Here is a 13,321-nt window from a genome sequence, read left to right as displayed (position 1 = left end):
CACGTAGACCCAGAATACATCGGGTATACGACCTTCAAATAACTCGTAAGGTGTACTGCCTTTAATGGCCTTTGGATGCTGAGAAGTTGCGTATTGTTACCACAAACTTGAATGCCTCTCCCCATAGTTTTGTTGGAAGTCCACTGGTTACGAGGAGAGCGCGAACGGATCGCAGTACTACACCATTCATCTTTTCGACGAGACTGTTTTCTTCGGGTGTATACGTATTTGTATACAGCGGACGAACTCCATTGTCTCGGAGGACTTGTTGTAGCTTTTGATTTACGAACTCAGTTCCTTGATCAGACCCCAGGAATCTGACAGGTCGCTCACATTGCTTCAGCTGTAAGATCAACATCTTCAAGTTGTCTGTACATTGAGACTTTTGACGAAGTAAGAAGCCCCATAGGTATCGTGAGTATTCATCCTCCACGAGCTAAAACATCACGTTTCCAGCAACCGAAACCTCACCATAGTGACAGACATCGGTCATTAGTTTTTCACAACACCTCATTGATCGACATGGAGACACGTTCTTGTATGACATTCTTCGCGATTTTGCTAATGTACAGCTTAGGCAATCCATCGCATCTCTAGTGCGCTCACTAGGAGAGATCGTCATGCCTGTAACCATCTGATCACGATGGAGCTGCTGCAATGCTGCAAAATTCACATGACCAAAGCGAAGATGCCACCGAAATATCGATTCACCTCCAGCCACAAATGATGCAACAACTTGAGGTGAATTACACAAACCACGAGTGCGATAGTAACCTCGACTCTTGACAAACACTATTGCTGTCGGCCCCTTCCATAACAGCCGTCTTGGAGGTCCGTCCTGAGGATACTGTGACTCACATTGCCAGCCTTGCTCTTCAAGTGCAGTAACACTTAGCAGATTAACGTGACATCCAATAACATTACGGACTCCAGTAAGAACGCAGTCAGGCGCTTCTCCAGTTTCGCCACGTCTATCTTGTGTGGATAGGAAAGATACAGGCAATTGAGACACCAAATGTTCCGTTGTTACTTCTCCTGTCCACGATTCATGTGGCGTGTTCGTCTCCACGTAGTGCGGGAACTGTGTCATAAGTGACCGGTCAGCGCAGGTATGCGTAATAGCTGCTGTGTCTAATATCCACTCCAACGAATTAGAGGTATCCGACGTCGACCATAATGTAGACCTGTGGTGTAGTAGAACACACAAATATCGTCAGATGTGGATTCCTTACACAAACCACAACGAATCGCCGAGTTAGGTCGGCGGTTTGTATGACCTGCGCAGAGGGTGGTCCCCTCGCGGTCCGGCCCTTCCGGGACAGACGAGTGGCTCGCTTCCACCCGGTTCCGACTAACCAAGTCAGATCACTTCCGAGGCTCCGCCGAGTTTGGTTCGGCTGAGCTCGTTCACAACCCTGTGCCCTCCACCAAAGGATGGACGACGGCGCGCGAGTGCTTTTACAGGTCACCGAGCGCAGAGGCAGCTCAGCTAGAAGTGTTACGGCACCCGGGCTATCCGACGTACCGGCCCGCTGAGTATGCGGGACTTTCTTTCGCGCGTAGCGAGACTTTGTCCTACCCGGACCGACCTAATCTCTTGGCGCTACCAGTCAATACCCTACAAGCTATGCCTCTCGAGTATTGACGGCAGGCATAATCCAGCCCTATGCAGGGACTTACCGGAAAAGTGTACACGTGTCTTGGACTAGGAAAATTCTGCTCTGTTATCTTCTGGGAGCCCTTTCGGCTCCCCCTATTTAATCCTATGCTTCTCATACAAATATCTAATGAAATGTAGTCGTTTCGGATCCTTCAGCTGCTCAGCGGCTGTCCGGATAACATATCCGGACAGATCGCCTAGTACTTACCGTGATCCTTGGCTCCTAAGCTCTGGGTTATCAGACCGAGCCGATTCTTGACCTAAAGTAGGTCGGCGTATGGTCGAATCTGGAAATCCCTACACCACAACTGCCCCGGTTATGATACGAGCCGAGCTGGTGAGTGTCTTAATCCTTCATTTTGTTCTGCCACCGTTGGTCCGTACTCGGCTGATGACGTCTCGCGGCTCCCCACCACCTTCTTTGGTACGTTCGTTGCTTCCGCTGTCACTCACTTGGCAGCTCCTTACTCTTCGCATGTTGTTCCAGCACAACCCGTGGCACCATCCTTCTTCTCCAACTCCTCGTCGAGGTGAAGGCGTGCCAGCTGAGTCGATTCCTCGACCAGTCGGTACTCGTGGGGTCAGCGACCGGCATGAAGCTGGGCTGGTTGACCTGACAACTTCCCATGAGTCTGACGCGGAGTCGGCAGAGTCTTCTCGCGTGCGCCTTCCTGGTCCACCGAGCTTGCCGGGCGACACCACTTCGGGCGCCACCAATCAGCCAAGCTCGGCTGCTCCAGTGAGTCTTGACTCCCTCATGGCCAAAATTAACGAGCAAGGGCATGATCGCCGAGAAGAATTGACCTTCTTGGCGAGGCTCATGGCTTACGGATTTACTCGTTCCGTGGAGCCCTCCGATCCCGTGCAGCGGCGAGCGATTTTGCATGCTGCTTCCGCGGGGGAACTGTTGGATATCTTGAAAGGCAACTACGCCGCTCTTGATTATCCATAGATCATCGGCGATCTCCAAGCTGACAATCAAGCTGTTCAGGAGGAGAACCGCGCACTGACTCGGCGACTGGACTCGCTTGCTCTCAGCAATGTCGACTTGTCAACTCAGCTCTCGTCGGCTCAACAGCAAGTGTCTCGATTGGAGGCTGCTGCCACGCAATCAGCTAATCTCCTCGCGTCGCTGCGAATGGCTGTAGCTTTTCGCTCCGCGCGGTATGGATCCTCAGGTTGTTGACGACGCGATTGAAGAAGATTTCGATCTTGCTGAACAAGCGCCTCCTGCCTATGCCCCGGGTGCTCCAACTCGGCTGAATCGTCAAGGCATCCATATCTTCACTGGGTCTTCGATCGGTGAGCTCGGCTTAGATGGCGAGAGTGCGTCTGATGACGACTCGGCGGACGATGGGTTGGGTTCTCCCAATCTCCGAGGCGCGTCTCCGAGTATGTCTCCGTTCGGCACCCCACTCCCCAGTGGAACGGATCCTCAGCCCACTTCCGCCGCGTCGGGTCCTGAGGCACCTGGTTCGGCGTCAGCTTCGTTGGCTAGCTCGGCGATGATACTTCTTGCCACGGCTGCGAATGTTGCATCTCCTTCCGCAAGTTCCCAAGGGATGACGTCTGCTACGACGCCACGCCCCCAATCGTCGAGTCCGCTGAGCTCTTCCCAGTTGTCTCCGTCGGGTTCAACTCACTTGGAATCCGGATCGCCGACTTTTTAGTTTTCTTCCTTTGACTGGGCGTCCCGTAGGTATCGTTCAGGACTTCATTTCGTAATTATTCAGTATATGTAGTTTCGACACAGTAGCATTCCGTCTCAACTCGGCCTGTGTCGTCCGCTGAGTTGGTGTAACTTTTGATGCAATATCTGTTAATCCTCATCTGCAACTTGCACCATTTGCAGACGGTTTTCGCGCTTCTTCTGTCGTAGATAGTCAAACAGGAGACCCCCACATGACAAATTCGACAGTGGTTCCCAAGTAGGCTCATCGTAGCCGACCCACTTAACTTTAAACTTCCGTTGTGATCGTGACGTACTTGTGGATAATGGTAGCTCATCGTCGAGAATTGCTTCGACTTCATACTGGTTTGTACTTGTGTCTGGTTCCCAGCTGTCTTCAGGCAGTAATTCTTCATCAAAGTCAAATTGCTGAGTCTCTTCGAGGTCGGCGATTAGCCTCGTCTTTGGTCTTCCGCCGAGTTCGGTGACTGCCTTCAGATGTGATACATGGACCACTGGGTAGAACCTATATCCACTCTTGTCGGGTAACTCCAATTCATAGGCGAATTCTTCCACCTTCTTCTTCACCCTGAATGGTCCATGCCATCGGTGGGCTAACTTCTTGGTCAGGCCCGACTTGACTCGCTCCATAAACAATTAGACTTGATATCCTTCTTTGAACAAGGATTTGGTGGATTTATCGCCTGGTTCTGCAACTTCATCTTCGTCATCTGCTGTGTTGGGAATGGATCTTTTCTCCTTCTTGCTCAACGCTTCGTTGTGCTCTCGAGCTCGTCGTGCTTTCTCTCGCACTTGGAACTCAGCTGCTAATCGAAGTGCCACTTCTCGTTGTCTGTTCGCTTCTCGGCGCCACTCGACTGCGTCCGCCGAGTTGACTGGGCGTCCCTGTCCACGTCGTATTGAACTCGTCATAGCCTTGAGTGTAGACTTGGCGTCCCAACCATGCACCAGATAGAAAGGGGTTTCTCGCCGAGTCGAATCTCTTGAGTTGTTGATAGCGTGTACCATCTTCTCGGCGATGTCATCCCAGTCGGCTTGAAGTGGGTCTTCTACGTAGACCCGTATAGTCTGAACCATTGTCTTGACTGACCTCTCTTGTTGACCGCTAGCTTGTGGTCGGTAACTCAGCGTAGCTCTTGATCTCGACTGCATCATCTCGGAGAACTTTTGGAACACTTCACTCATAAACCTTGGATCTCGGTCGTGCCGTATCAGAGACGGAGCCCCGAACTGCCTGAAGACGCATTCCTCAAATACCTTGGCCACTTCGAGTGCTCCGGTGTCATTCATAGCCTTAGCGATAACGAACCCCGTGAAGTGGTCCTGGAACAGCAGCAGTGCAGTATTGCCCCGCTGAGTTCGAGGAAGGGGAATCACGAAATCCATTGACACGACTTGGAATGGATGGTCTGACACCACATTTCCCGGCGAATAACCTCTCAACGGTGGCTTGCTCTTACTAGTATTGCAGTCCTCGCAGGCCCTAACATGTTTCACCACGTCGGCGTAAAGACCAATCCAGTAGTAGTCGGCTTTGACTCGGTGATACGTTCTGACAATGCCTTGATGCCCTCCTTCGATCGAGTTGTGGCAGTTATGAAGTATTTCGTCGACCATGGTTGACGGAATCACCAATCTCAATGAGAGGTTCGGTTCGCCGAGTTCGCCTAGTCGGCGGGCTTCATCTCGGCGGTATAACAGGCCGTCTTCGCTGAGTACAAAGACTTCTGCGACTTTGCCGGCATTCTGAGCTCGACGGTGTGTAAGGTCCTCCAATTCACCTCTCAGGTACGCCTTTAGATCGGCCCACCTGAGTTCCACATCTTGTGCCTTCGCGATTCGTCGTCCCCGCTCAGTCTGTACCGTCACTGGATCAATGTCGTTGGCATTCTGAGCTGTCTGGGCTGACTCCATCTGCGACCCTGTTTCGACATTCGGGGTCGTGTGGTTAATCCGCCGAGTCGACGCCCTGCTGACTTGTTCGAATTCATCACCACTAGATAACAGTCTCAAAAAGTGTGTCTTAGCGTATGGTGCTTAATTTCGCATAAAATCTAATTTTATGCGAATTCCATGCCTTATTCCGGAAAACATGATTCTTGGAAAAGCACATGCTTTTTTTTCGCATGTACCCTGCTGTTTTTTATATTTTTGCATCTCATGGCTCAGGCCGTTACTTCTGGGATAAGTACGATCCTATGAAAAACAGTTGGCTACATTTGTGGCCCAAAAATTTAATTATGGAGGCTTCTACCCAAGAGTCGGTCTATTTCAACGACACCTGGGTTCTGCCTATACACTATCAGGTACTCTACAAGTGCGAATAAAGCAGCTAGACACTTCATCTTCCTCACTTTCCAACTTGCCATCAATCGGCCAAGGGGGTGACGGGCCGAAGTACTGTGAACGTCACACGCATACCCCTGTAGTGCATTGTGGAGTTTAAGACGGCGCGTGGTGTGGTATTAGTGGGCAACTGGCATTAAGCGACTTCCGTGGTTTTTACCGCTTTGAAGTTGCTGCCTAATCCTTTCTAGCTGCACGGAGCCTGATTACATCCATTATGACGACAAGTTGGAAAGTCAAACGTAGAGGTATAGCAAACAGTAATCTATTTAATGTCTTTAGTCTTAGGAAGCTAGGAGCAAGCAGAATAAGACCGGGAAAAGGTGCCTTACAAAGCATGATTTAGGGAGTCGTCCGATTCGTATTGGGTCTCGCGCTGAGATGTGGATAGGCGAGAGCGAACGCTATATGGTCCAGGGCGCGATCGCTGCTGTTGCCGAGCCCGATATAGACGCTGGGCTCTAGCACGCTGGGTGCGAACACGCTCGCCCATTGACTGATACTTGGACAACACCATATCGTAGTGCTCGCTGTCGTGAGCTCGTAGAGGCATCAAACCTACATGGAAGTTGGTCAACGCCACACATAGCCGAGCAACACCATCAAAACGGTTCTCGTTCCACTTAAAGGTCGCATAGGTAGCTTTCCACAGCATACACATCCGGCCAAAATAATTCTCAACCAGGACGCGATCTGAAGAAATTGCACGGTTGCGGGAAATATCGTCGCGGTCAAGAGTGCCTCCACGCGGTTGTTTCTTTGGCTGGATCGTTCGAAGCACCCGCCCTGCACCCTGGTAACCCTTGTCTACTAGCACGGCCCACATATGTGGAAACTGCGTTGGGTCAGCTCCCATTTCAGCAGTTGTCCCGTCCTCCTTGCGCAGCATCTGACGATGAATCGTGAGCCTGTCGAGCATCATCGTCAGATCCGACGTTGATCCAGGAGAATGATCTGAAACATCAACAGCGACACCTGGTGGTGTCACAGAGCACTCAATCTTGAACCCATAGAGCTTGTGCTTACCGGAGAAGTAAACCTTCTGTTCTGCAAAGCGACCGCTAGGCCGATATGCTGGCTGGAACTTGACGTCAGTAGCGTAGAGAGCATGTGGATAGTTTGTAAAGGTGTTTCCAGCTTCCATCTGCTCGGACATCCTTACGCGCTTGACCATCTGGGAGTACAGCACGGGCTCAATTGTCTGAATGACACGGTGAACCATTTTCTCCAGCGTAGAAATCCCGATGTTGAAATCGATCGCGTGCTTCTGCCATGTGTCAAAATGCTTCAACACGGTCAGGGTAATGAACATTGCGTCTTTCCCCGACACAGACGGTTTACGCCCACGACCTTGCGTCCATGTAATCGTCACCGCAGATTCCACAAGAGCCCAAAGCGCATCCAGCTCGGGCGCAGAGAAGTTGGTCATGCCCTTTAGCGCACTATCACCACCTGCCGCAATATACTCAGACAGAATAGGTGAGCCAGAATCGGAGGCTTCTTCCTCTATATGGCGAGCGACATCGCCATAGTTCTCGTGGCTAACAACGAGGTTGGAGGTCTCGTCCTCCCACTGTCGGTTGAGGCGGTCGAACACTTGGCTGGCTGTACTGGGCATCTTGGTAATTGACAAGTGAATCTGAACTTCCTCTCTGTGCTTTGATTTTTTTCCAAATTAAATGGCCAGGATTTCGCGAAAACCAGATATATTATAGATAATACGATGTCGCACTAGCTTCAGATACATATTTTTGAAAATGATACCACGCTGTTATGTATACTTGAATATTACAGCTGCAGCCTAGTTATATTAAAAGTGATAGAGCTATATGCGAAAATATCGCAGCTTAGAATTATTATGGCGTTTTAAATTTGAAACTGTATTGTTTGCGCCAGATAACGTTGTATCGTGAACAAATACTGCTATATAAGGTACATGCACATAACTGACGAAAAATTCACTTTTTTAGCCTGTGGCCTACTGCTTTCAAACGCGGATTCTCCAGGATTGGTAGACATGGATTCATGATCCTGACTTCCTCCTCTTGCTCTAGCCGAGTCTTCATCCAGCTCGTCCTCAAAGTGAACTCGGCGTACTCGGCTACGAGTGACTGCCGTGACAATCGGTGTTTCCGCTGGGTTGTCTGTGGCGTACAGTTCTTCGGCTACGCGGTTAATCATTCTCAGCTCTGCTTTCCTATCCGTCCCAAGAATTACTCGTCCAGCTTTAGCTTCCAGTGCTTCTGTAGCGAGAGAATCAGCCGCTGCGTTATAGTGTCGCGCTATGTGTCGATACCGGACCGAGTTGAGTTGTTTCGTGAGATTTTTGTGCCGAGCTAGTTCCACTTGCAACGTTTCCTTCTTGCATGCTATCACCCCCATGGATTGCTGGATTGCAAGCCGGGAGTCACCCACGATAATCAGATCGGTTATCCCTCGGTCAATTGCCGCCAAGACTCCATTGTTCATGCCGGTGTACTCGGCGATGTTGACTGTGGTGGACGACAGGTACGCACTCGCAGCAATCTCAATGTCCCAATTCGGAAGGCGCCACAGTATCCACGAGCAACTGCCATACCTGCCGTATTTAGCCGTCTTCGCTGAGCCATCAAATGACAGCACGCATCCTGCAAAGTCAGCTGGTATTCGGGCATATAGCAGCTCTGGGCTCATTCTTACTGTCGCCCGGTTCTTGGAGGGAGGCGCGAGGTATTTCAGGGACTCGTTGCATTCATCATCTTCCCAGTTGAGCTCAGCGGTGGCAAGCTTGGTCACGGTCTTAGGGTCTGTACCACTGACATGACCTGCTTTCTGCGAAGCTGTTTCTTCATCCACAGCGTGTTCTAACCTGTAGCCAATTCCGCCGGGGTCGAACACCATCGTCGCCGAGCTCGTTACTCCGATCTCAGTTCCAGTACCTCTCAACAGTGATACCTCTGATAAATCATAGGTGTCGTCCGCGTCAGGGCCCGTATTCGCTGAGTTCACTGCAATGGCCGATCTGACTCCTGCGTGCTCAAACTTGTCTCCGAGGTAGATGGTATCATTGTCGTGCTGTCTAACCACTTCCGAACCGGTTTCAGCCTCCATAGTCTCCAACGCTGAGTCCGCCGTAGCTGGGTCGTCGTTCGGCTTTATTCCTTCAGGTAGTAATACCTCCCGATTATCATAGTCCTTGGTCGCGTCGGAGTGATCAACCGCTGAGTTGGTTGTGACGGCAGAACTAACTTCTGTGCATGCAAACGCGTCTTCGGTATAGCTGGCAGCCTCACCGCATGCTGTGCCCACGTCCGAGGCGCTCTCAGTGTTTAGATCTCCTGACGCCGAGTCCACCGCCGCTGACTGGGTAATGCAGGCTTCCGGTGTACCCATCGCTGAGTTCACCGCGGCTGCAGAACTTGGTCTAATTATTCCAAACTTGGCTCGGTTGTCAGCAACGGGTTGAGCGTCAGATAGGGCGTGTTCCGAGCGTTCTTCAAGGTCTCCTTCCGTTATAGCTGAGTCTTCAGTCGCCGACACGTCTTCCGTGGCCCTTACTTCACTTGTTCCTTCAATCGCTGAGTTCGTGTTGACGTCAGAAATGGCGCCATCGTCTTCAAACTTGGACAGCTGATAGGAGACATCTTAGCCATCGTGTAGCACCGACGTACGGTCCGCTCGGACGTCTTCCAGCTTGAACGCTGAGTTTATAGCCGGGTCACCCCTTGTCACCCCTGAAGTCGATATGACGTCTGCGTTACCGCGACGCTTCTCGTAGTCGCCGGCTTCAGTGTCGGCTTCGATCCTTCTCCAGCGTTCGGCGCATGTTAATTCTGGTCCACTTTCCACTGGAGGAGGTCGTCTTTCCACCGCCGTCGGAGTTTGGTATTTTCGTCTTTCCACAGCTGGCGGCTGGTGTGACAACCAGTCGTCGTACAGTCGTTGTTCTTTCTGCAGCAAATCTTTATCCATCGCCGACTCAAAGGCCAATATCTGCCAGTCACGGTACTTCGCCGAGTTCACGCGGACATATCCCTCATTGGCCAGTACTCCATGTGGCTGCCATTTTATCACATAAAAGTGAGGTGGGCACCAGACTGACGTCTGTCGTACGTTCGTAATCAGGCCATGGGTTGGTCTTCCTCGGCGATTAAAAACAACCGTCGGAATCCAACCCTTCGTCCGTCGCACCCACAAGTCATGCGTCGACTCACTGGGTTGTCGCCTGGGCAATTTGAACTCAGCGGTCATTCGACTTTCGATCGTCAACCCGTCTGGTGGCCCGCATGGGACATTTGGTCCGAACTCGGTCTTGGTCGGTGCATTACTTGATCGGATGAGTGGGATCACCATCTCATCGGTAGCTTTACCGGCCGAGTTGTACAGAATCCAGACGGATTCCACGCTGGGGATCCATGAAGTCGGGGGCCGAGAATCAAAATCGACTCGGGCATGATGAGGCATTATCCATACTTCAAAACTCGTATGCCACTTCCCAGCCGAGTGTCACCTTCACCACTGCTCTTGACGCTGTCACCATTCTGTCTTTACTTATTCCTTGTATGTCAATTCGCTTATCTCTGCTGGCCACTCTCTTGAGACGCAGTTTCCTCGCGAAGTACTCACCTATCGCCGAGACATTTGCTCCGGTATCCAATAATATCTTGGTCCTTCGGTCGTTCACTGCACCCAATACGAGGGCTCTCATTCTAACTCGACGATCAGACGTCTGTGCTGACCACCATCCCAGCCGTTCTCCCGGAAGCAGCTTCATTATCCTGGTACGATGCACAGCTTGGTCTGACTGCCGAGTTACACTTGCAATCGCTCGGTTGTTATCATCTAACTCACCGAGCTCACGTTCAATTCCGTCGATTTCACACATCCAATTGCCATCCCCGCTTCTTCCCTCGGGCCGTCCTGCTTCGCCTACGAAGGCAAACAAGAAGTTCGCCTCAACTGCAGGTTCAGCTGACTGTGGCAGCCCGGCATATTCCAACCCAGTCAGTGTTGGCGGGCCGTCGAGTTTAAATCACTCGGCGCGTAAAGGTTTTGCAGGTCTTCTGGCACTTGCGACTTGTCGATAGAGTTCTTCACGAACGCAGCCAGCTTCTCATATTGACGAAACAGCTCGCACTGGCCGCCTTCATGGACTTGTCTGCAGAATTTGCAGCGTCGTCGACAGTAGTGAGCCGAGTGCCCTATTCTTCCACAAGCTGCACAAGATCCTCGTTGGGCATTGTCGCGTGATCCATCTCCACGGTTCGACTGTTCTCGTTGGTTGTACGGTCGCGGAGGTCGGTTCGCTGAGTTTCCCCAGCTTCGGTTCGAGCCATTCTGGTCTCTCGCCGAGTTCTCTCGGCGGTCCGGTGTATTTCCTTTATCATTGGAAACGCCGGCGTCAATGTAGTCGTCGTCTTCCGCTGAGTCGTGTCCTCCGGACTGGTCCTCATCATCCCATTCGTCTTCGGAGTTGTACGGACTCGGCGGGTTCTGATCGATGAGTTCCTCTCCGTCGGAGTCAGCGTCAACGACAGTGACTCGGCGGTCGCGGTTTTCTTCCTTGCGACTTCGCTTCTCATCTCGGCGGCTCTGATCCTTCCGCTTGTCATCTCGGCCTCGTGCGATCACGAGTCGGTCGCGTTGCTTCTTGCGCTTCTCGCCGAGGATCCGACGATTGATTATCTGTTCCACCTTACTGATGTCTTCCAACTGCAAGGGGTACATCAAATCCATCACATCGTCATCACCACAATGCAGCAAGAAGTGTTCGACATGGTCAGCTGCGTCGGCGCCACCCTTCTCGTACTGGATCTTGGCCGTCCGAGCATACCCGTTGAGTCGGATCAGGAAGTCGCAGATCGGTTCGTTGACTTTACGTCTCGCCGAGTAGTAACGAGTGCGGGCGGATTGGTCAAACTGTGAGCAATAATAATCCAGGAACGCCTCGCTGAGTAGTTTCCAACGTCGCTGAGTCTTCTTCGGCAGCTGCCTGTACCAACTCTTCGCCGGGCGTCCCAAGCATAGCGAGAAAGGCTCGCACCATGCACTTTGGGGCATCCTGGTGCTCTTCATCTCGTAGATGAAACGCTTGAGCCACTGGAGCGACGCGTCAGAGCGGTAGCGCTTTCCTTCGAACTCGGCGATTTTGTCGAGCGACGCGTGGGTTCGGACTTCGAGGTACTGCGTCGAGTCCTCTTCAGTCGCGTCAAAGCTCAAGTTTCGGATGTAGTCCTTCACGGTTTCTTCACGGTTACCTCTCACGTCGAAGGCGTCGTCGTCTTCTTCATCCTCCTCGTAAGCCTCAGCCTCATCTGCAGCGTCATACAATTCACGGTAACGACCTACATTTCGCTGCCCACGACTCGGCGCTCGCTGAGTCGGGTTTAGCTTCAGTGGAGTCAGCATGTGAGAGTCTTCGAAGTACGGAGTTCCTTGCGTAGCGCGGAACACTTCACGTCTCTTCGTCTCCGGGGTCTTCGGCAAAGGAATCTTGCTCGGGTCCTCGCCGAGTGGTTTGAACTCGGCTTCTCGGCTGTACACCTTCTTCGTTCCACCAGGGGCCTTCTCCAATCCAAACGCCACTCTCAGCTTCTTCTTCCATTGCCAGAGTTCGGCTCCGGCACGGGTCAGACTCCAGTCGGACAGGATGAGGCTGTTTGGTCGGCTGTTGCACCGATAGCCCATCGCCTTCAACAGCAACACAGTTTCTTCCACCAACTGGTTGATGTTGGCTGCACGCACCGGCTGAGTTAACTCGGGACCCAACATCGGCCACTTCGCCTGCGCCATCGCTACAGGCGCGAACATCATCATCCATTCCGATCTCGCTCTCATCTCCTCGCCGAGTCGAGCCAACACTTTATTGGCGCTCGGCGTATCGGCGTTCCTCGTCGCTTTCGGAATAAGGGGCGGACGGTCCCCTTGAGCAACGCCATGTTCTTCTTCATCTTCTTCATCGTCCGCACCTTCGTCGAGCTCGGCGGATTAGTTGCGCTCGACAAGGCGTGGGGCTCCCATGCGTCCCACCTGCAGCGTCAACTCTTCCACCTCGCCAAGTAGCTCGGCGGTAGTCTTCGTTTCTCCGAGCTCAGCGGTCTCGGCCTTCTCTTCATACTCTCCTTCACTTGCATCTCCGTTCTCGCTCTCCTGGTCTTGGCCATCCTCGTCGAACTGGACGGTTCGTCCCACCTCCATCGTCATGGCGATGAGTCGTTGATCCTCCGGGTCCGACCCCGCGAGAGACGATCCTCCAGCCGTCGCTGGGCTTCCGTCGCTCAGAGTTGCTGATCCCTTGACCATCTTCACTCTTCTCTTTCTCTTCTCTTCCTCTTAACTTGGTTAGCTGGCACCTATAAAAACAAGCACACACTCCTGTTCCCGGGTCGCGACACCAGTTGTGGTGTAGTAGAACACACAAATATCGTCAGATGTGGATTCCTTACACAAACCACAACGAATCGCCGAGTTAGGTCGGCGGTTTGTATGGCCTGCGCAGAGGGTGGTCCCCTCGCGGTCCGGCCCTTCCGGGACAGACGAGTGGCTCGCTTCCACCCGGTTCCGACTAACCAGTCAGATCACTTCCGAGGCTCCGCCGAGTTTGGTTCGGCTGAGCTCGTTCACAACCCTGGTGCCCTCCACCAAAG

The sequence above is a fragment of the Phytophthora infestans genome, genomic scaffold, assembly GCF_000142945.1.
Source record: "Phytophthora infestans T30-4 supercont1.1 genomic scaffold, whole genome shotgun sequence".
Lineage (NCBI taxonomy): Eukaryota > Oomycota > Peronosporomycetes > Peronosporales > Peronosporaceae > Phytophthora > Phytophthora infestans.
This window is presented reverse-complemented; position numbering follows the sequence as displayed.